The 20,314-nt window shown below is 40.1% G+C and overlaps 2 protein-coding genes across 5 annotated transcripts in view; one reads left to right on the top strand and one right to left on the bottom strand.

Annotated features, from left to right (window-relative positions):
- LOC114641188 (V-set domain-containing T-cell activation inhibitor 1-like) overlaps positions 1-3,459 on the bottom strand; it is a 47,565-nt gene extending 44,106 nt beyond the window's left edge. The window contains exon 1 of the mRNA XM_051926040.1: positions 3,273-3,459. The gene's annotated coding sequence lies outside the window, so the exon portion shown is untranslated. The remainder of the gene's footprint in view (positions 1-3,272) is intronic.
- Positions 3,460-3,593: 134 nt separating this feature from the next.
- Positions 3,594-20,314, top strand: part of LOC114641189 (CD276 antigen homolog) — a 37,701-nt gene continuing 20,980 nt past the window's right edge. For 2 of the 4 annotated variants that reach the window (XR_007934670.1, XM_051926032.1), the window contains exon 1: positions 3,595-4,136. The gene's annotated coding sequence lies outside the window, so the exon portion shown is untranslated. Of the gene's footprint in view, positions 4,137-18,362; positions 18,413-20,314 lie in introns of all 4 variants that reach the window. The other 2 variants (XR_007934671.1, XR_007934672.1) reach the window with 2 other exon arrangements.

Below are 20,314 nucleotides of genomic sequence, written 5' to 3'. Positions count from 1 at the left end.
CACGGCCGCCCTGGTGTGCGCAGATAGGAGTTGATTCTAAAATAAAATAAACATAAAAAGAGTAATACAATCATCACCCATAAAGCGGATAGCAGACGTGACGTACTATATGTGTACCACATTTCAAGTGTATAGGTGAAACGGTTTGCGAGCTACAGGTCATTTAAAATCCTGGACAGACACACAAATTGCCACGGTAGCAAATTACAGAAGAAGATTTTACTGTTTAATAATTTATATTTATATGAAATGTGCTTCTTATATATTACTTCATATTCTCATATGATAATGATGTTAATGTTTATATTGATTTCTGTGTTATTAAAACTGCATGTATGTGTGTATATGTATATATATATATATATACTAGCAAAATACCCGCGCTTCGCAGCGGAGAAGTAGTGTGTTAAAGAGGTTATGAAAAAAAAAAGGAAACATTTTAAAAATAACGTAACATGATTGTCAATGAAAGCCCGTTTCACTCAGTAAGTCTTATGTGTGTGTTTATGTATGTGTGTATATATATGTAGATATGTATATGTAGATATGTATATATATGTATATGTATATAAATGTTTATGTGTGTGTGTATATTATATATATAATATATATATATATATATATAAAAGACAGCAACACTTATAACAATGACAACACAATTACATTGACAATCATGTTACGTTATTTTTAAAATGTTTCCTTTTTTTTTCATAACCTCTTTAACACACTACTTCTCCGCTGCGAAGCGCGGGTATTTTGCTAGTGTTTTATATATCTCAGACCTAAATATTACTTTTGGTCTCCAAGAAAATATTCAAACATACAAAAGTTCAGCATCCTTGACTATAGGCCATTTATCAACCAATAATGCCTTACTTTATGCACGGTTCCATACTTTTGGGTGGAGCTCTCACCCTCAGCCTTAATAAACCACGCAGCACAGAGGAAATGGCAAATCTCCGGCTGCACCAAGTGCTCAAAGAAATCTACCTTATTAGTTCAATCACTCTAGACTTTAAGACAAAGCATAGAAAGATGAAAACAAGTTAATATTTATTAAAGAACAATAATAAATAATAGCAAATAAGATTGATAGTAAAGTCTGGATAAATTATCTTAAAAAGGCTTACAGGTGGATGCAGTGGTAGTGCTTCTGCTTTGCAGTAAAGAGACTGTGGAAGATTGTGGGTTCGCTTCCTGGGTGGATAGCGCTTTGAGTACTGAGAAAAAAACTATATAAATGTAATGAATTATTATTATGTTTAGGATAAATGTCCCAGGGCGGCATTTGATTTAGCAGTCAATGTTCATGAAAATGCTGTTAAGTCACCATCGGATGAAAACTGGTCACATGTCTCTTTGTTTTCTTTTCTGACATTGCTCTTCCATCATCATAGTTTCTCATCTGACATTGCTTTCAGATGAGGCATATCTATTATAAAATTTCATGCCTTGGTTTCACAACACATGATTGTTGCATGCACCTGATTGGCTGGCTGTCAATATGATGGATGAATTTTGCTCAAACTCTTTAATCTATCTTTTCCCAAATAATAAAGTGTTGTGATGTTGCCTGAGGTATCGGCATGTCTTCCTTTCCCAGGCTGTAAAACCAATTTTGCATTATGTTGTGAACAACTGTTATAAAAGTGAGGTATAAGGGAAGAGGATATGCTTTTGATATTATAATGCCTATACAAGTGTCCTGCATCTGAATTCATCTTGTTGGGATTGAGCAAAATATAATAAAAACATAGAGAATAATTTGTAGATTTTATACACAATAACAGTACCCAAGGGACAGAGAGTGGTGATTGGAGTGAATTTCAATGGACATGTTGGTGAAGGGAACAGAGGAGATGATAAGGTGATAGGTGCATAGGGTGCCAAAGAGAGGAATGAAGAAGGTCAGATGATAGTGGATTTTGCAACAAGGATGGACATGGCTGTGGTGAATATATATTTTAAAAAGCTCCCTTGGTGGCAGCCTCCCTGGCTGACGATGGTGCCTCAGTTTCCCACAGGGCTCCATGGGAGATGGAGTTCTCCACAGTCCTGTTGGGATCTGGGGTGGCAGCCAGGGGGTGCTGCATGGGTCCCTGAGCCTGCATGGCCGCCCAGAAGTGCAATCGGAAACAGGTGATTAAGCACCTGGAGCGCTTACAGGTGGGATATAAAAGGGGCCAGCAACCACCACTCAGCAGCCAGAGTCGGGAGGAGAGGACGAAGCTTCAAGGGAGGAGGAGGAGGAGAGGTGATAGTTATGGTGCCACAAGGGCATATTTGTGATTGAGTGTGAGTGCTTTTTGGGACTGTGTTGTGGCTGGAGGGATTACAGGTAAGATGTGCCCTACAGCTGAAGAAAATAAAAAGTCTTTTGTGTCTTTTACACGTGCCTCAAATCACATATGCATCCATCCACCCATTTTCCAACCTGCTGAATCTGAACACAGGGTCATGGGGGTCTGCTGGAGCCAATCCCAGACAACACAGGGCGCAAAGCAGGAACCAATCCCGGGCAGGGCGCCAACCCACCGCAGGACACACACACGCACATACCAAGCACACACTAGGACCAATTTAGAATCGCCAGTCCACCTAACCTGCATGTCTTTGGACCGTGGGAGGAAACCGGAGCACCCGGAGGAAACCCACGCAGACACAGGGAGAACATGCAAACTCCACGCAGGGAGGACCCGGAAAGCAAAACACAGGTCTCCTTACTGCGAGACAGCAGCGCTATTGTTACAATAACACTATATATTACAGGTGGTCCTAGCCCTCTAAGAGCCATTCCCAGAAGGTAAAAAATTTACAAATTTCAGAAATAAGCATTATAGGGTATCGTTTCAAGAACACTGGTTATAAATATGAGTTTATTTTTTAGTTTTGATCCTTCACTAACCCCCTATGCAACCCCGAATTAGGGCAGCTTGCACTAACTCGGAAATTTTGATTTTTTGTAAGGCACTAAACCTCGTTAATGCTCATTTAGTTCTACCGGTATGGGGCGTTTAAATTTTTAATTTTTACTAGTCACATAACTGAATACATACACCTTTACTAAACTGGCAAAAGTACTTGTTTTCAAAACAATTACACATTTTCGAGTGTTTTCTGCGTGGTACATTAATGAGAGATTTTAGGTGGTCGTGGAAATAATGAAGGCGACGCTACACAATTTATTTTAATGCAGTTTTGTGTTACACAAGTCATCGATCACGTTACTCAGATAGATTCAGAGATTGTTTTGGAGAGCTGCCACTACTAACCTTCACAAATGCAGTGGTGTACAAAGATCGTATTTTCTTTCTTTCTTTCTTTCTTTCTTTCTTTCTTTCTTTCTTTCTTTCTTTCTTTCTTTCTTTCTTTCTTTCTTTCTTTCTTTCTTCGAGAAAGATAATATTGCTTGAATTTGCTATTTTTCCCTTTTTTATCGCTTAATTTTATAATTTTAGGAATTGCAGTTGTTGTTTAATGTTGTTGAGGATATTTACAGTAGGTGGTGCATAAATGTCGAAAAATTCGTGGTCTAAAACTGTTTGCCGAGACCTCCGATGACGTGTGCAGCTGCTGCGGCTCTGCAAATGGATGACTGGGGTGTTGCCCCGTCTTCGTTTCCCTTCTGCGTTGTGGGCTTTATCATTAGTTTTGTAGCTAATGTTTCTTACCCCAAGCGATATATTACACATTGCACGATGACGAGCAGACCGATACGAAATTCGACATTCCAAACTGCCTGACGGAACTTAAAACGACAAATCGGCGCAAGTTGTCGTATCGCCCGTTGATCCGTTCTGTAAACGCCCACCCCACATGCCCGTTAACGGATAATTCATGAAAGTTGCCCCCAATCACTCACCTGTCCCGTCTGCCTCCAGCCGGCAGCGCAAATGAGCTCCGTGATCAGTTGAGCCCTACTCGCGCTCCCTTGCTGGACCCTTCTCGAACTTTCACTTTCACCATGTGACTTTCGGGAAATCAGGCAGGTCTTTCTTGTCCGAAGCCCCCCTTTTCTGGGTGAAATTTGCACTCGATTCGTACTTCAAAAAGTAAAGATCGTCCTCATCGAGAGTTGCAGGCGACAGCAAACTACGCGGGTGAGCACTGGAAACGCCACGGTCACCGCAGGTCAAGTAAGTAAAAAATATGACGACGGGCATTGTGTGACATTGCTAGTTTTTATTGCTCGGAAAGTGTGAAACTACTTTTGCTCGGGATACCACCTAGAATACACGGGGTGGGCGTCACTTCGATAACCCCGTGAAAAACAATAATTATTCATATGGCGCCTTTCGTGCATATTTCATGGCTGGTTGGGTGTCGGTGGTGGCATTTTTCGGATCTGCATTATGTGCGGCTACTCTCGTATTGGAGGGAAATGTACGCGAATGATTCTTAACAGAGAAATATTTATGATGGGCACACCGAGCCGACATTACTGAATTGCATGTTGTCGCCTTCTAGGACTTATTGGCGCGAGCGGGCCACACCAAAGGCACAACTCCCCCCCAAATATCCGTACCGAGCACACAAGCAACTGCCAGTATTTCAGTTACAGTCGTGAAATGTCCTGGGCATTCTCTACAGGTCAGTAGGTGACAACAGGTACAATCTGAAATGAGCAAAGGGGGCCGGCCGGTGTGTTGGTGCGGGAGCTTGTTAATGGTGGGGATGATATCAACATCCTAAAATCCTGATGCAGCTATACAATCCAAAAAATGTTCCTATCGTTCAATGTAGTAACACGCAAAATACATGTCGTCTTACGATTTCTCTAATCTCCTATAATATGACAGAATCAATCAGTGGCACTTGCAAATTTACCTTAAGAAAGATAAAATAATACCTTATCGCATGGGTGACCCACGAGTACATGATGTATGTGTGTGTGTGTGTCAATTCGGCACAACATCGGCTGCATGTTGATGAAAACGCAATTCTGGAAAAAATACATAGTTTTAAGTACCCCCATTATTGACAAACAGCGTTATACTATTGGGCGCCATGACTGAAGGTGAGGGGGGAGTAGGGGGTGCCCCCTTGAAGACTGAGCGATGTACTGTAGTTTGATGTGCCGCCTGGGTATACGTGGCTTTACACTTGACCCTTAGTCACAAAATTCATTAAAAAAGCGTTCTCCTAAATTTGTTCACTTAACCCACAGACGTCTTGACTGTTGGAGTGGAACGCAATAAATCAGTAAAATCAACTGAATTTCAGACGCACACTTCATGGAATTACTTTTTGTTCTGATCAAATTTCGCTTTCTGGGTTCTCAGTTCAAGAGCCAGATCAAATTATCGATCAGTATTGTATTTATATCTCTTTTAAGCATGTCAAACACAGTGTAGCATAACACGCAATATAATGTAGTGTATATAATGCGACAAATATATCCTGAGATATGATTTATTTATTTGAAATTCAACTAAGAATTTTAATCACGGGGAAGGCGCTATATAAATGTATTGCAGCAGCAAGGAGTGCCGTTCCTGAACAGAAGTTCGCACGTTGTTGACAGTTGTGTGCCGCCTAGCGTTATTATTCTAGAAAACATACTGTATAAGACTTCAGTGTCAGTATTTGAATTTTACATTTTAATTTAGACTATTCACGAAAACAGAATTATAACAAATAGTGAAGTTCTAAAGTTAATCGTTTAAAAAGGAAGAAAAAAGAACAATTATAAAACTAAACAATGGCTATCATACTGACGTGCCATTCTGTACAAGACACTAAAAGAGACTAAAAGAAGTACCTTCATGCTTCTCGAAGAAAAAAAAAAATGAAATAAAAGACGGTCTTTGTACATCACTGTATTTGTGTAGGATAATAGTGGAGTGGGAGACAAATACCAAAGTGTGTATCTTTGAAAGCAGCGTGTTTTGTGACTTGTAAAAACAGATTATTACATTATAATAAATTGTAAAGCGGCATCTTCATAATTTCGACGGCGACCTCATATCTCTCAGTATTGTGCCAAAATAAAACCTCTTCTCCCTTGAAGCCTCAACAATTCTGAATTGTTTTGAAAATAAGTCATTTTCCCTAGTTAAGTATAGTTATGTTTATTCAATATTTTTTAACTACATTTTTAAAAGCCTTTTGATAGCAATAAGCAAGTTTTAAAATTACAATTGTATCGCCCTGCGAGGGAAGAAAACATGCCAGACAACCTTTTCTCGATGCAGGGAAAAACTACTCAAGTTTATAATTGAATGTCAGTCAATCAGTCAGTCATTATCCAAACTGCTACATCCTAACACAAGGTCATGGGGGTCTGCTAGAGCCAATCCCATCTAACACAGGACTTAAGGCAGGAACAAATCCCCAGGCAGGGCGCCAGCCCACCGCAGATGATTGAATGTGCTTAAACTATATAATAGTAATTCTTTGCATTTATATAGCGCTTTTCTCACTAATCAAAGCGCTCAGCAATTGCAGGTTAAGGGCCTTGCTCAAGGGCCCAACAGAGCAGAGTCTCTTTTGGCATTTACGTTGCCTCTCCACTCCACGCCGCCTCCTCCTCCCACAATGCAGTGCGTGTGAATTGTGTCTTAACAGCGGCGCAGCACCACCGGTCGCTACACAGGCATAAATAATGAAAACCTAATATTAATATTTTAAATAAGGGACAGAGACAAAAATAAGACTGACAGTTAAACTGTTTATATGTTTAGTTTAGTATATTTTCAAAAAAAATGCCTACCTTCAAAAATCGAAAGTAAACTGCAAATTAAAATATTAAAACTGTAAACAACACAATATGAATAACACAATAAAATACACCAATTAATTCACAATCCTCTTGTACACTTCCATCCAGAAACTGCGGGTCTAGACACATGGTCAGGCGTGCTGCTGTACAGTAACTGCAAATGGACTTCAGGATGGGCGGGTTTATAGTGGAAGGCGGGTGGGTGTGGCTTTTGTACTTGAGTGGCAAGAGGGAGAGAGCAGAGAACGTGATGGATCATTGAGGTGGCAGCGCTAATCACTGGTCCACTGTGTTGCTCGGATTTCTTCTTCTTCTTCTTCTTCTTGTTATTATTATTATTATTATTATTATTATTATTATTATTATTATTATCTATACTAATAAAAGGCAAAGCCCTCACTGACTCACTGACTGACTGACTGACTCACTCATCACTAATTCTCCAACTTCCCGTGTAGGTAGAAGGCTGAAATTTGGCAGGCTCATTCCTTACAGCTTACTTACAAAAGTTAGGCAGGTTTCATTTCGAAATTCTACGTGTAATGGTCATAACTGGAACCTGTTTTTTGTCCATATACTCTAATGGAGGAGGCGGAGTCACGTATCGCGTTATCACGTATTACGCCTCCTACGTAATCACGTGAACTGAAAACGAGGAAGAGATTTACAGTACAAGTCAAACGCGGGAACGAAGGTAAATGACGTTAATTGTTGACTGTCTTTTAATACTGTGTACTTGTTGAGTGTCTTTTAATACTGTGTAAGCATACATATTAACACATGTGCAATTAAACGTGTGCATTTATGGGGTGATTTCTCAGGCTTAAAAGCTCGCCTTTTATTAAAAAGGTAAATGCAAACTCTTTTCATTCTGAAGGGCACAAACCACGTTAGATTTCAGCCGTTAAACGCGCAAAAATGTCAGTACACCAGATAAATAAGCGCAACATATTATCAGTTGTATTGTATGCTTACAATACATATAGAAATGTGTTAATCGTTAACTAATATTATGGGATGGTGTTTTTCGACTTGCGCTTTGATTTAAACGATTGCATGTCTTGGTGGGTTTGCGTAGCTTATTGTCAATATTTTTACAGCTCTTTTTAAGACTTAATTTAAAAAGGTTTTCTTTTCTTCTTAATAAAAATTTAAAAGCAGTACTTTAAAACCAGTGCTCACTTCACTCCCTTACGGGAATCGAACCTCGGACGTCAGCGCTAGAGGCTAAGCCGCTAAAATTGCGCCACGGCGTGTGGTTCGTTTATTTGACAGCATGTAGATCGGGGTAATTACATTCACGGCATTCGTAGTCTGATTCACAATCTGATTGTATGGGTGGTTACCTACCAGGTAACGCTTATGGTTAGCCAGCAAGTCATCTCGAAGTGATCACTCGAGTGAACGCAGCTTCACAAAAAACAGATCCTTAACAAACTGTTATTGGTATTTTTTCCCTCAATTTTAAAAGGTTTTCTTTTCTTCTTAATAAATATTTAAAAGCAGTACTTCGCCGGTGCAAAGCGCAGGGATTTGAGCGACTGACGCATACAGACATATTCATGAGTGCAGGTACTTCGGAAAGAAAGCACCGTGTAAACCTAAACTTTAAATTAAGTTCATAGACCTACAAAAGTTTGCCATTGATTTGAGGCAAGATTGCTTTTCTCATGTACAACTATACGTTGCATTCTTAACAGTAAGCTTGCACAGCTTGGTCATATTACAACCTGAGTGCTGAACTGACAATGTCGTATACAAACAGAACTATAACAATCGTAATAAACAAACAAAAAAAAAAGCGAAGAACCCTTGGATTTAATAAAAAGGCTCTTTCCTTGGCGAAGCAAGGAAAAAGGAAGACCTTATATGGCGTTCATTTATAAAACTGCGGAAAAGCTGTGTTAAGGCTGCTTCACAAAAAAACAGATCCTTAACAAATTGCTATTGGGATATTTTCCCTCAATTTAAAATGCTTTTCTTCTTCATAAAAATTTAAAAGCAGTACTTCGCTGGGATTTAGATATATATATATATATATATATATATATATATATATATATATATATATATATATATAGAGAGAGAGAGAGAGAGAGAGAGAGATTTAGATATATATAGATATACATATATAGATATAGATATATATAGATATATGTAGATATATATATATATATATATATATATATATATATATATATATATATATATATATATATATATATATATATATATATATATATATATATATATATGTAAGCTTATAAGTACTGCCTTACTTCTCTTTAAGAAAGGAAGATGTAATGATACTTGATTTAAACAATTCCATGTTTTGGTGGGTTTGCGTAGCTTATTATCAATATCATTACACCTCTTTTTTAAGACTTATTGACTGAAATGGGCTTTCACGAAAAAAGTTAGGGCTTTGCTACAGGATACACACTCCACAAGTTAAGGAGGTAAAAATAAAAGTGTATATTTCTGTTTTATTTAAACCTTTTAAGTTTGTATGCATAGCCCCATTTGGCTGTTTTTGTTTTTTTTTTCTTTCTTCAGTAATATTTAATCTCCTTAAAGAAAAAGAACATATGCATTTTACTTTTTTTGTATCTCTTTAGTAATATTTTAGTGTAAAAGGATAACCAGTATTTAAACCTTTTATGTTACTTTATAAAATTATTTTACACAATGTTGAAAAATTAATAAGAAAGCTACATAATTTGGCAGCTGCTGCTTTATTTTTCAATGAAATGAAAAAAGCTCTCCAAGAGAAAACCTCAATGAAGAAGAAACAGTTTGCAAATATATATATATGTGTGTATATATATATATTATATATATATATATATATGTGTGTGTATATATATATATTATATATATATGTGTATATATACATATTATATATATATATATATATATGTGTATATATATTATATATATATGTGTATATATATATTATATATATATGTGTATGTGTGTGTATATATATATATGTATATATATATATATATATATATATATATATATATATATATATATATATATATATATATATATTATATATATGTGTATGTATATATATATATAATATATGGGTATATATATATATATATATATATATATATATATATATATATATATAATATATGTGTATATGTATGTATATATATATATATGACAGCAACACTCATAACAATGACAACACAATTACATTGACAATCATGTTACGTTATTTTTAAAATGTTTCCTTTACTTTTTCATAACCTCTTTAACACACTACTTCTCCGCTGCGAAGCGTGGGTATTTTGCTAGTTATTATTATTATTATAGTGTGTGTCAAAGCTGCCATGACGGACCAGTGAGGTGGCAGGTCTAATCACTGTGCTACTGTGTTGCTCAGATTTCTTCTCCTTCTTTTTCTGATGATGATGATCTTCTTCTTTCAGCTGCTCCTGTTTGATGATGATAGTGATGATGATGATGATTATTGTGTGTGTCTTGGGATTACCAGAATGTCTCAATGGTCAGTGCTGTTGCCACTTGCCACATGCCACCAAGGTTTGAGTTCTGGCCCAGCGTGTGGTTTATACTGTTTAACATGGTCTGTGTTGTTTCTGCCTTCATGTGTAAGATGCGCAGGTTAGCTTACTATGTCTAAGAGCCACTCATGCAGGTTAGGTGCATTGGCGATTCTAAATTGGCCTTAGTGTGTGCTGTGTATGTGTGTGTGTGTATGTGTGTCCTGCGGTGGGATGGCGCCCTACCCAAGATTGGTTCCCTGCCTTGCGCCCTGTGTTGGCTGGGATTGGCTCCAGCAGACTCCCTTGACCCTATGTTTGGATTCAGCGGGTTGGAAAATGGATGGATGGATGGATGGATGGATGGATGGATGGATGGATGGATGGATGGATGGATGGATGGATGGATGGATTACCACCACAGCAAGGGCCGGGGTCCACCTTTCACTTTGTAGTGTTAAACAGAGGCAAAGAAAAGGTTCTCTAGAATTAAAATGTGGAGGAGATGTTCAGTTACTTAAGGCAACGTCTGTCTGCAAAAGTATGAGCTTGGAGCATAACATTTCGAAAAAACATGAAAGAATTGTGATGTATTACACTTCATGCTTTTCCATGATTGATTGAATCTGTACCAATGATATCTACAGCATACATGATTACTGAACAGGAAGCTCTCTACTAACACGTAGCTTATTGTGATGGTGGCAGCACAAGCATCATTTTATCATTCAGCCTCATAAACATCCATCCATCCATCCATCCATCCATCCATCCATCCATCCATCCATCCATCCATCATCCATCCATCCATCCACCGATTCATCCATCCATTTTCCACCACTTATTGCAGTGGCAACAGTCTAGGCACTGAGGCCCAAACATCCTTTTCCCCAGCCACACTTGCCAGTTTATACTGTGGGGTCCCAAGGCGTTCCCAGGCCTTATGGCAGATATAATCCTCCCAGTGAGCCCTGGGTTTTTCCCGGGATTTCCTCCTAGCTGGTTGTGCCTTTAAAACCTCCACAGGGAGGTGTCGGCATCAGAAGTCCAAACTACCTCAGTTGGCTCCTCTCACGGCTCTGCTCTTTTCCTCTTCTGGATGTCTGTACTTCTCACTTCATCTCTAAGGGAAGAGCCCAGCCACACTGCAGAATAAGATAATTTCACCAGCTTGAACTCGTGATCTCTTCCTTAAACCAAAGGTCATGACCATAAGTGAGGTCAGGGGTGTAGGTTGACTGGTAAATCGAGTGCTTCACCTTCTGACTCAGCTCCTTTTCAACCACTACAGATAGCGACCACATAATTCTCCTTGGCACCCCAATCCCCTCACTCATGTTCAAGACCCTGAGAGGACAGTCCACCTTTTTCCTACTGAGGACCACAACCTCAGATATGGAGGTGCTGATCCTCATACCTGCCGCTTCACACTCCCCCATAAACATAAATTAAATTAAAGTCCTTGAAATAAACTAACTGGCCTAATACAATCTCAAAATTCAATAACAGCAAAGTACAGTTGTGACAAAATGTTTTGAGAAAGACACAAATATTAATTTTCACAGTGTTTGCTGCCTCAGTTGTTATGATGGCAATTTGCATCGACTCCTGAATGTTATGAAGAGTGAGCAGATGAATTGCAATTAATTGCAAAGTCTCTCTTTGCCATGCAAATGAACTTCATCCCAAGAAACCCAATTCCACTGCTGTTGTGAAGAAGGCTTCAGGGCTCCCAAGAAAGTCCAGAAAGAGCCAGGAGTCGATTCAGCTGTGGGCACTGCCAATCCAGAGCTGGCTCAGGACTGGCAGCATGGAGGTGGGAGTGAGACGAAAACTTTTGGAGGATGGCCTGGTGGGTGTCAAGAAGGGCAGCAAAGAAGCCATCAGGGACAGACTAATATTCTGGGATTGGACTGCTGAGGACTGCTGGGGTCAAGTCATTGTCTCTCATGAATCCCCTTTCTGATTGTTTGAGAAGAAAAGGTGAGCGGAACTACCATCAGTCCTGTGTCATGTCAACAGTAAAGCATCCTGAGACCATTCATGTGTGGGGTTGCTTCTCAGCCAAGGGAGTGCAGTGCTCAGAACACAGCCATGAATCAAGAATGAGACCAAAACATCCTCCGAGAGCAATTTTCCCCAACAATCCAAGAACAATTTGGTGACCAGCAATGAACAATCCCATGATTGAACAAATGAGCAGAAAGCAGGAGACAGAGCTGGAAGTGGCAGAGTTAAAGATGCTAAGATTTGCATTGGGTGTGACAAGGATGGACAGGATTAGAAATGAGGACATTATAGGGTCAGCTCAAGTTGGATGGTTGGGAGACAAAGTCAGAGAGGTGAGATTGCATTGGTTTGGACATGTGCAGAGGAGAGATGCTGAGTATACTGAGAGTAGGGTACTAAGGATAGAGCTGACAGGTAAGAGGAGAAGAGGAAGGCCTAAGAGAAGATTTTCGGATGTGGTGAGAGAGGACATGCAGGTGATAGGTGTAACAGAGCAAGATGATGAGGACAGGAAGATATGGAAGAAGATGATCCACTGTGGCAACACCTAATGGGAGTAACTGAAAAAAGAAGAAAAAGGTACTAGTTTATCAGTAGTATGAAATTGAAATCTATGACATTTATCAATAAAAAGTATCAACAACTTATAGTAAAGTATATTAATGTAAAAACATAAATTATTGTTGAAAGAATATTGATGCATGTAAATAACACTATTGCATACTTTGCTCTTAACATATAACAAATATGCAATGCAAGTCCAAACACAAATGAACCCACCTCTGGTCATCAATGCACACTTCATGACGGATTCAGTATATTAGAAGCTCTTAACTATTGCAATTATTATAACTACTTAAGGAATGAACAACAAAGAAATAACAAACACACATATCTTTCTTCTCTGCTAACATCCCATAATACATGCTCGGGATGTGAACCCTGAAATATGAGCCGTGTCTCTCAGTTATTGCTGTCTCTCAAACAGAACGCCTTGTACCAAAGAATTCTATCTTCTAGTCTAGCATTCAGACCCTTTATGCTGATCCCACCACCTCCATTGTTGTCTGGTGAAGTCAGAGCCTTACTGCATTATTGAGTATCCTGGTCAATGGCCTCTGAATGAATTTGGGCTTTAAGTTTAGGCTACTTATTTAGGCTACTCTGTTTAGGTTTCTAAATTGTTTGGGCCATCTGATGCCATTGTAAGGGGCCTGAAAGTTGATGATTGAATCCACTTCACACAGTATTGTTTGGAGACCTTCGTTATGAAGTGTCTGTTGGTTGAATATTGAGTTTAGAGTTGAGTTTACGCTTCTAATTTGTCTTTCCCATACTCCACCTGAGATTATGGAGGACATATTCTGGATCCTTCCTGTGTGGAGTTTGCATGTTCTCCGTCTGGGTTTCTGTCTGATGCTTTTCAGCTCCTTCTTCAAAGATCGGTACAGCGACCGCATAACTGCACTGTACAGCAGTTATATATATATATATATATATATATACAAAGAGATGCAGGTTAGGTAAATTAGATATGCTAAACTGGCCCTAGTCTGGTTTGGTGTGTTTGTGTGTGTGTGTGTGTGTGGTGCAATGGACTGGCACCATGTCCAGGGTTTGTTCCTGCCTTGTGACCTATGCTACCTGAGGTAGGCTCTAGTACCCTCCATGAGCCTGATCTGGATTAAGCAGGTTAGAAAATGAAATGACACATGCAATCTCAATGCGAACCTGATGGCTGATTGAGTATTACTGTGTCATTTGTCATGTATCGGTTCCTGATGTTCGGCTTCCAGGCTCGGATAAGGTATGAAATAACTCGGAGGAATGAGAGGGGGCATCAGCACTACAAAACACCATCATTTTTCTCCTCTCTAGCTCAGAGAGCCTCCCATGGAGGGTATATTGACCATGCCCCCACTCAACTAGTTCATGCTTCTTCTGTTCAGGATGGTATAAAATCGAAGGCTCCTTTAGGATGGCATTTCAGTGGAAAGACCAAAAACCTATGTGTGCAAGCTGCCAGACGCAGACCTGCTCGAGAGAGAGATGATTCTTTAGACAAGCCACCGAGGCTTAGACAGCAAATATTATGACTATTTTCTGTTGTGCCCGTACGCGCTAGTGTTTTGTTCTGCTTTCTGGACATTGGCAGTAAATGGGGTGACCTGATTGGATACCTAAAATTTTCTTTGGCTATCCATTCCCTTATTTGCCTTTCATGCATTATTATTATTTAAAGCATTTTCTGAATAGCCCTATTGCTACTCCCTCCTATATACCAGATGTAAACCAAGACACAGGGCAATTGTATGTGTTGTATGTGCATGTGTACGATAGATGTTTTAGAGAATTGTGTTTATCACTGTGTGACATGTATTTCAAATGGCTGTAGTCTTTCCGTCATTTTCTGTCTGTGTATCGGTGTCTAAGCAATGTCTGTAGGCTTTTGTGTGGTACTGTATATGTGGGATGACACCAGTGATGGACACATCAGTGAACACAAGATCACCTTGTCCATTTCTCCACATGTGGCACATTTCATCTGTCATTATTATTAATAATTTATTGATTGACTGAAAGTACTGTGCACTGCTTTTTCAAACTTCTCTACAAGGATGGTTTCGGTGCCTGTTATGAATCCTGACAACCACACCAGAATAAGGCTGGATTTTTTGCTTAATTGCTGAACTAGTTTGCATTCACTTTACATCTTTGTCATTTCTTGAATTTCTTATGGTAGTAGGGTGATGTACTGTATTATGGATGCTGTGAGAAGTGAAGCAAAATGACACCTTTTATTGGCTAACTGAACCGATTACAATATGCAAGCATTCAATGCAGCTCAGGTCCCTTCTTCAGGCAAGCTGTATGTAGTACAGATACTGGAGTTCCTTGTGCTTATATATACACTGTGAGCTACGAAACTGATCGCACCCCCAGAGAATACAGACGCCCCTTGGAAAACCCCTAAAAAGACATTGACAGACTACCTTCACATTCCTCCTGTCCTTTCTGGCCGGCTCTGTCGCGTAATATCTCTCTCGCACGGTGCTCTGCCTTCTTAAAAAAGCCTGCACGGGCTTCTTCAGTTTGTTAAATTGATTGCTTCCTTCTCCTTCTCTCTCTCTCAGACATTCTCTGCTCCTGGCGGAACTGTCATCTCTGACTTGTCATGGAGCACGTTTAAACTTTTGAAAAGAGACAAATGTTTGTTTACAGTGCTTTGAATAAAGTTCCTTTTTTTCTACAACCTCCTGTGTCTCTGTGCAAATCTGTGACCCAAGCGTGACAAGTGGTACCAGGAGTGGTTGCACAGATGGATGCACCGTTGGATGCTGAATACATTTTTCAAATCGCCCAGAATGTCCCGCTCCCTTCCGATCCAGAGGATTGTGATCCGCAAAATGTTCGGCGAATCGTTCCACTGCCTCCGCTCCCGGACAGTGCTAAGAATGTGCTGACGAAGATGGGTCCTTCTGATGACCCAGAGATGTTTCTTTTGGCTTTTGAGCAAGTGGCGACCTTGTTGGGATGGGACAGACGTCACGGGGCTGTTATCGTCACCCCTTTTTTGTCTGGTGACGCCCTACTTTCATTACGAAATATACCTGCTGATAAACTTGCCGATTATTGTTTTTTGAAGGAGCAAGTTCTTTTGCGAGAAGGTTTCTTTTGTCTAAAGGTTTTGCACTTTACGACTGGAAACCGAATATGGACGGTTCCATCCTTGCACAAATACAAGATTTGATTCATAAAGTGCATTGCTGGTTTGAGGGGGACAAGATGGAGCGAATCGTAGAAAAGGTTGTTATGAACATAGTACTGTTCGGGATACCTGCCCCTCTCCGAGATGAGTTTCTTCGTCATAATCTTGAATCACTGATGATTATTTCTCAACGGTTGGAGGGCTCGCAGACCGCTTGGAGAAAAAGCGGTGGGTTCGGTGCCCCATATGCTGTGTTACAACCTCCGAGAGACCCCCAAGGGCATTCTCATCAACTTGACCGTAAACCTGAACACCATCACCCTTCAGCACCTGATCATCGGATTTCGTTGGGAAGGCCTCCAGGGAACGCAGTTACGAATAAGATGCCTGCTTCTGGAGAAAGCGGCCCGATATTTTGGCAGTGGTGCTGAACGAAAATGTTTCTGGTGCGACCAACCCGGTCACTTGGCGAAAGAATGTCGCCTGTCTCCAGCTCAATCAATGGAAGTTGGTTTGGCGGAGGTTTGTTGCTCAAATGTTCCGGATTCGTCGATAGAGAAAGATGGCTTATTGATCTCGGTGAAGTTTGGGGGCCGCGAGATGACAGTGTTGTTGGACTCGGGCAGTGACCTTTGTGTTGTCAGATGTGACTGTCTTGACGACAGATACCTTAGTAACACTGAGACTGTCAAGATAAGTTGTGTATATGGAGATGTTAAAGACTATGAGACATTACTTCTTCCTTTAACTTACAAGGGTCGTCACTTTAAAGTTTGGTCTGCTATTTCTGACTCATGCCCTTGGCCTTTGCTGATAGGCAGAAGAAATGCCCTTTTTCCTAGACTAATGGCTGAACATCGCTCACCAGTCATCAAGTCCCCTGTTGAGCTTAGTGAGAGGGAAGAAGAAAGGGAACTAGTGGTGGCTGGGGAAAATCTAGAGCCCCGATTAGATATTGAACCCGATCTCTCCAGTGAGTCTGAGGGAGACACCCCCCACAATTTCCCCGAATGGCAGGAAGGCCCTTCTACATCCTCTCAGATTGCAACAATAGAAAACCTAGGCTCACTTTTGAATCTAACGCTTCCTCCTTTACCCAACAGCCCCCACTGCACTTGCTGTAGCTGCCCGAAGACACAGTACTTCCAGGGATGCTAGGATTTATAGTCCATTTATGTAGCCAGGCTACAGCATCATCTATGACAGGGGTGTCCAATTCCGCAGTGGCTGCAGCTTTTCATTCTAACCCTTTTCCTAATCAGTGAGCAGCTTTCGCTTCTAATTAACTCCTTTTCCCTTCATTTTAATAGGTCTGTTTTAAAGGATTCAGTCATCTGAATGGATTTGTTTCTTTATTAAATGGCAGCCAAACAGAAATGAGATATGAAATGAGCCAAAAGATGACCAGCTAAATTGAAAAGTGAAACTCCAGCCAAGCAGTTTCTTAATAAGAAGCTAATTCTTGCTGTTAATTAAAGCCATTGTTGAATATCATGACTTGTTGCTGCTCTAATTCTGCCAGAGCAGACTGCTGATTTTCTGTGTTTTCTAAGACCACCGTCAAGATGTGTTGGTGACCTGAGTAGACCCACATGATCGAGACCTTCACTTCTCTTTATTTTCAGGTGAGCTGGTCATGTGACGGCTCATTTTGTGCCCCATTATTGTTTGGCTGCTCATTAAGGGAAAAGAAATAACTAAGGGGTTCTGAGTCAGTCAATTAAAACTGTGGCAAAACAAGTTAATCAGCAGCAAAAATGGCTCACTAATTAAGAAGATGGTTAGAATGAAAGCCTCCAGCCTCTGTGGCCCACCAGGACCAGGGTTGGACACCCCTTATCTATGGTATTCCACAAAAGATCACAAAACTCATGCAATAATTGCCATTTAACTGTTGAGGTCAAACCCGCAGATAGGCGGATTCGCAAATCGTAAATGTGCAAAACACAGGGTCATCAACGTGAATAATTTGTGAAATTATTAGAAAGTACAGAAAGAATGGCCAATTCACAGAATCGGAAGGAAGTGAGCTGAGGGTCTGAGAGAAAGAGAGGTGAGAAATGGAGCACTTTGGCGAGATGGACAAAAGAATCAAGTCATCTAACCAGACAGAAAGGAGTTCAAGGGTGGGTAAGGCAGGCTTGGGGTGGCAGCATGGACTTCATTCTGTTCTGTTTACTTGTATCCTTTTCTCTGCCCTCACATGGCTATTTTTGTCCACAAAGGCACCATTTTTGTCAATCCAGTTAAGGGATCACATGGGCCTCCGAGGTTTGTGGAAGGTTTTCAGGTTGCACAGAAACTTGGGTCAAGGGCCCCAAGATAACTTTACTACTTAGAGCCTCAAAAAGGCAAGACATGGCACCCAATTATTGTATCATTGTGCCACCTTGGTGTTTTTCAGGGTAGCAGAAGAGGATTCAAATGTGTAGGAGCTTCACCACAGTGCCATTTGTAAGTATGAGAGCTCAACAATATCCATTTTCTTAAACTTTTAAGTCCATTACAGGGTCACCGATGTCTGGAGTTTTTTCTGGCAATAGGCATTCAAAGCGGGTCAGTTTACATTCACCAGTAGACTTTAGGATATGGGAGAAAATTGTAGAACCTTGAAAAGATTTTAGTCAGATAAAACAGATAAAAGAAGAGCAAGGTGTGGTCTTCAGTGATCATGATAGGGTAAAGAATAGATGGAAGGGGTATGTTGAAAAGCTGTACCAAGAGTATTATTTAGGGACGGGCCTCTAAATGATAAGGAGGGAGGAAGTAGAGGAGGAAATGAAAAGAATGAAGAATGGAAAGGCAGCAGGACCAGATGAAATACCAGAAGAAATGTGGAAGAGTTTAGGAGAAGATGAAGTAGATGTTTTTTGGGATCTAATACAGAAGATCTATGAAGAGGCGACAATGCCTGAGGAGTGGAGAAATACTTGGATTGTACCCACCTCTAAGGAGAAGTGAAAACTATAGAGGGATAAAGGTGTTGTGACACACAATGAAAATTTGGGAAAGGGTTACAGATAGAAGGCGTAGCAAAGAGATCACTATAGGGAAGGAGTAGTTTGGTTTAATACCAGGGAGAGGAACAAGTGAAGCAGTCTTTGCATTGAGACAACTCATAGAGAAGCATCAAGAAAAACAGAAAGATTGAGCTGGAGAAGGCTTATGATGGAGTGCCATGTCAAGAGGTTTGTAGGAGCATGAGATAGAAAGAAAGGTCAAGAATGTATAAGGGAGTGAGGACTTGGGTTAAAAGCAGTGTTGGAGTAACAGTATTAGAGGAGGTCTGCACCAGGGATCTTCTTGAAGTCCTTACCTCTTTGATTTGGTTATGGACATGTTAAGTCATGGGATTAAAGACCAATCCCCCAGGTGCTGCTTTTTGCTGATGGCATTGTGTTCTGTAGCACCAGAAAAGAGAAAATGGATAAGAAGTTGGCACAATAGAGAAGGGCTTTGGAAGATAGAGGATTGAAGATAAATAGGAAGATGACAAAATATGTAAGGCTTAATGATGATCAGGATTCAGAAGTTAGCTTGCATGGAGAATTGTGGAAAAGAGTGGAGAAGTTTAAATATCTAGTGTCAGTGGTAGCCCAAGATGGAGAATTAGATGCAGAGATAACCCATAGAGTGAAAGGTGGATGGAACAATTGGAAGAAGGTATCAGGAGTATTGTGTGATCAAAGAATTATGGAGAAAGTTAAAGGTAAGACAGTGATAAGACCAGCCATGATGTATGGAAATGAGATATAGACAGTAATGGGAGTGCAGGACTAGAAGATGAAAGATGTGGCAGAAATGAGAATGAGGAGATGGATATGTGGAGTAGCAAAAAATGATAGAATAAGATAATCAGAGGTACAACAAAAGTGAAAGAAAGTACAGGAAAGTAGTTTAAAGTGGTATGGACATGTGATGAAGAGAGGCAATGAATGTGTGGGCAAAAGAGTGATGGACCTGAAAAAGACAAAGTGAGGGAGGCCAAAGTAGAGATGGATGGATAAACTAAACGAAATTCTGAAGGAGAAGGAAGGACTGGGCAGGAGGTACAAGACCGAGCTGTGTAAAAAGGTTGATCAAGCATATCAATCCACATAGAAGTGGTAAAAGAAGATGAAGAAGAAGGAGAAATGAGGTACAAACATTAGCTTCTGTGCAACCAGTCCGTAATTTAAGATCTTTCTGATAATTTAGCAGTAATATCTACCAGTCCTTAAGTGTATTTTCTGATAGTTATCCGCATAGCCTATGGGGGCAGCAGTTTAAGCAAAGATGCCCAGACGTACCTTTTTCAAACCACATAGTGCAGCTCCTCTAGGTGAATAACCGAGGTCTTCCCAGGCCCGCTAGTAG

This window comes from Erpetoichthys calabaricus, chromosome 4 (assembly GCF_900747795.2).
Source record: "Erpetoichthys calabaricus chromosome 4, fErpCal1.3, whole genome shotgun sequence".
Lineage (NCBI taxonomy): Eukaryota > Metazoa > Chordata > Cladistia > Polypteriformes > Polypteridae > Erpetoichthys > Erpetoichthys calabaricus.
The sequence above is the reverse complement of the archived record's forward strand: the minus strand, read 5'-3'. Positions and strand labels throughout refer to the sequence as shown.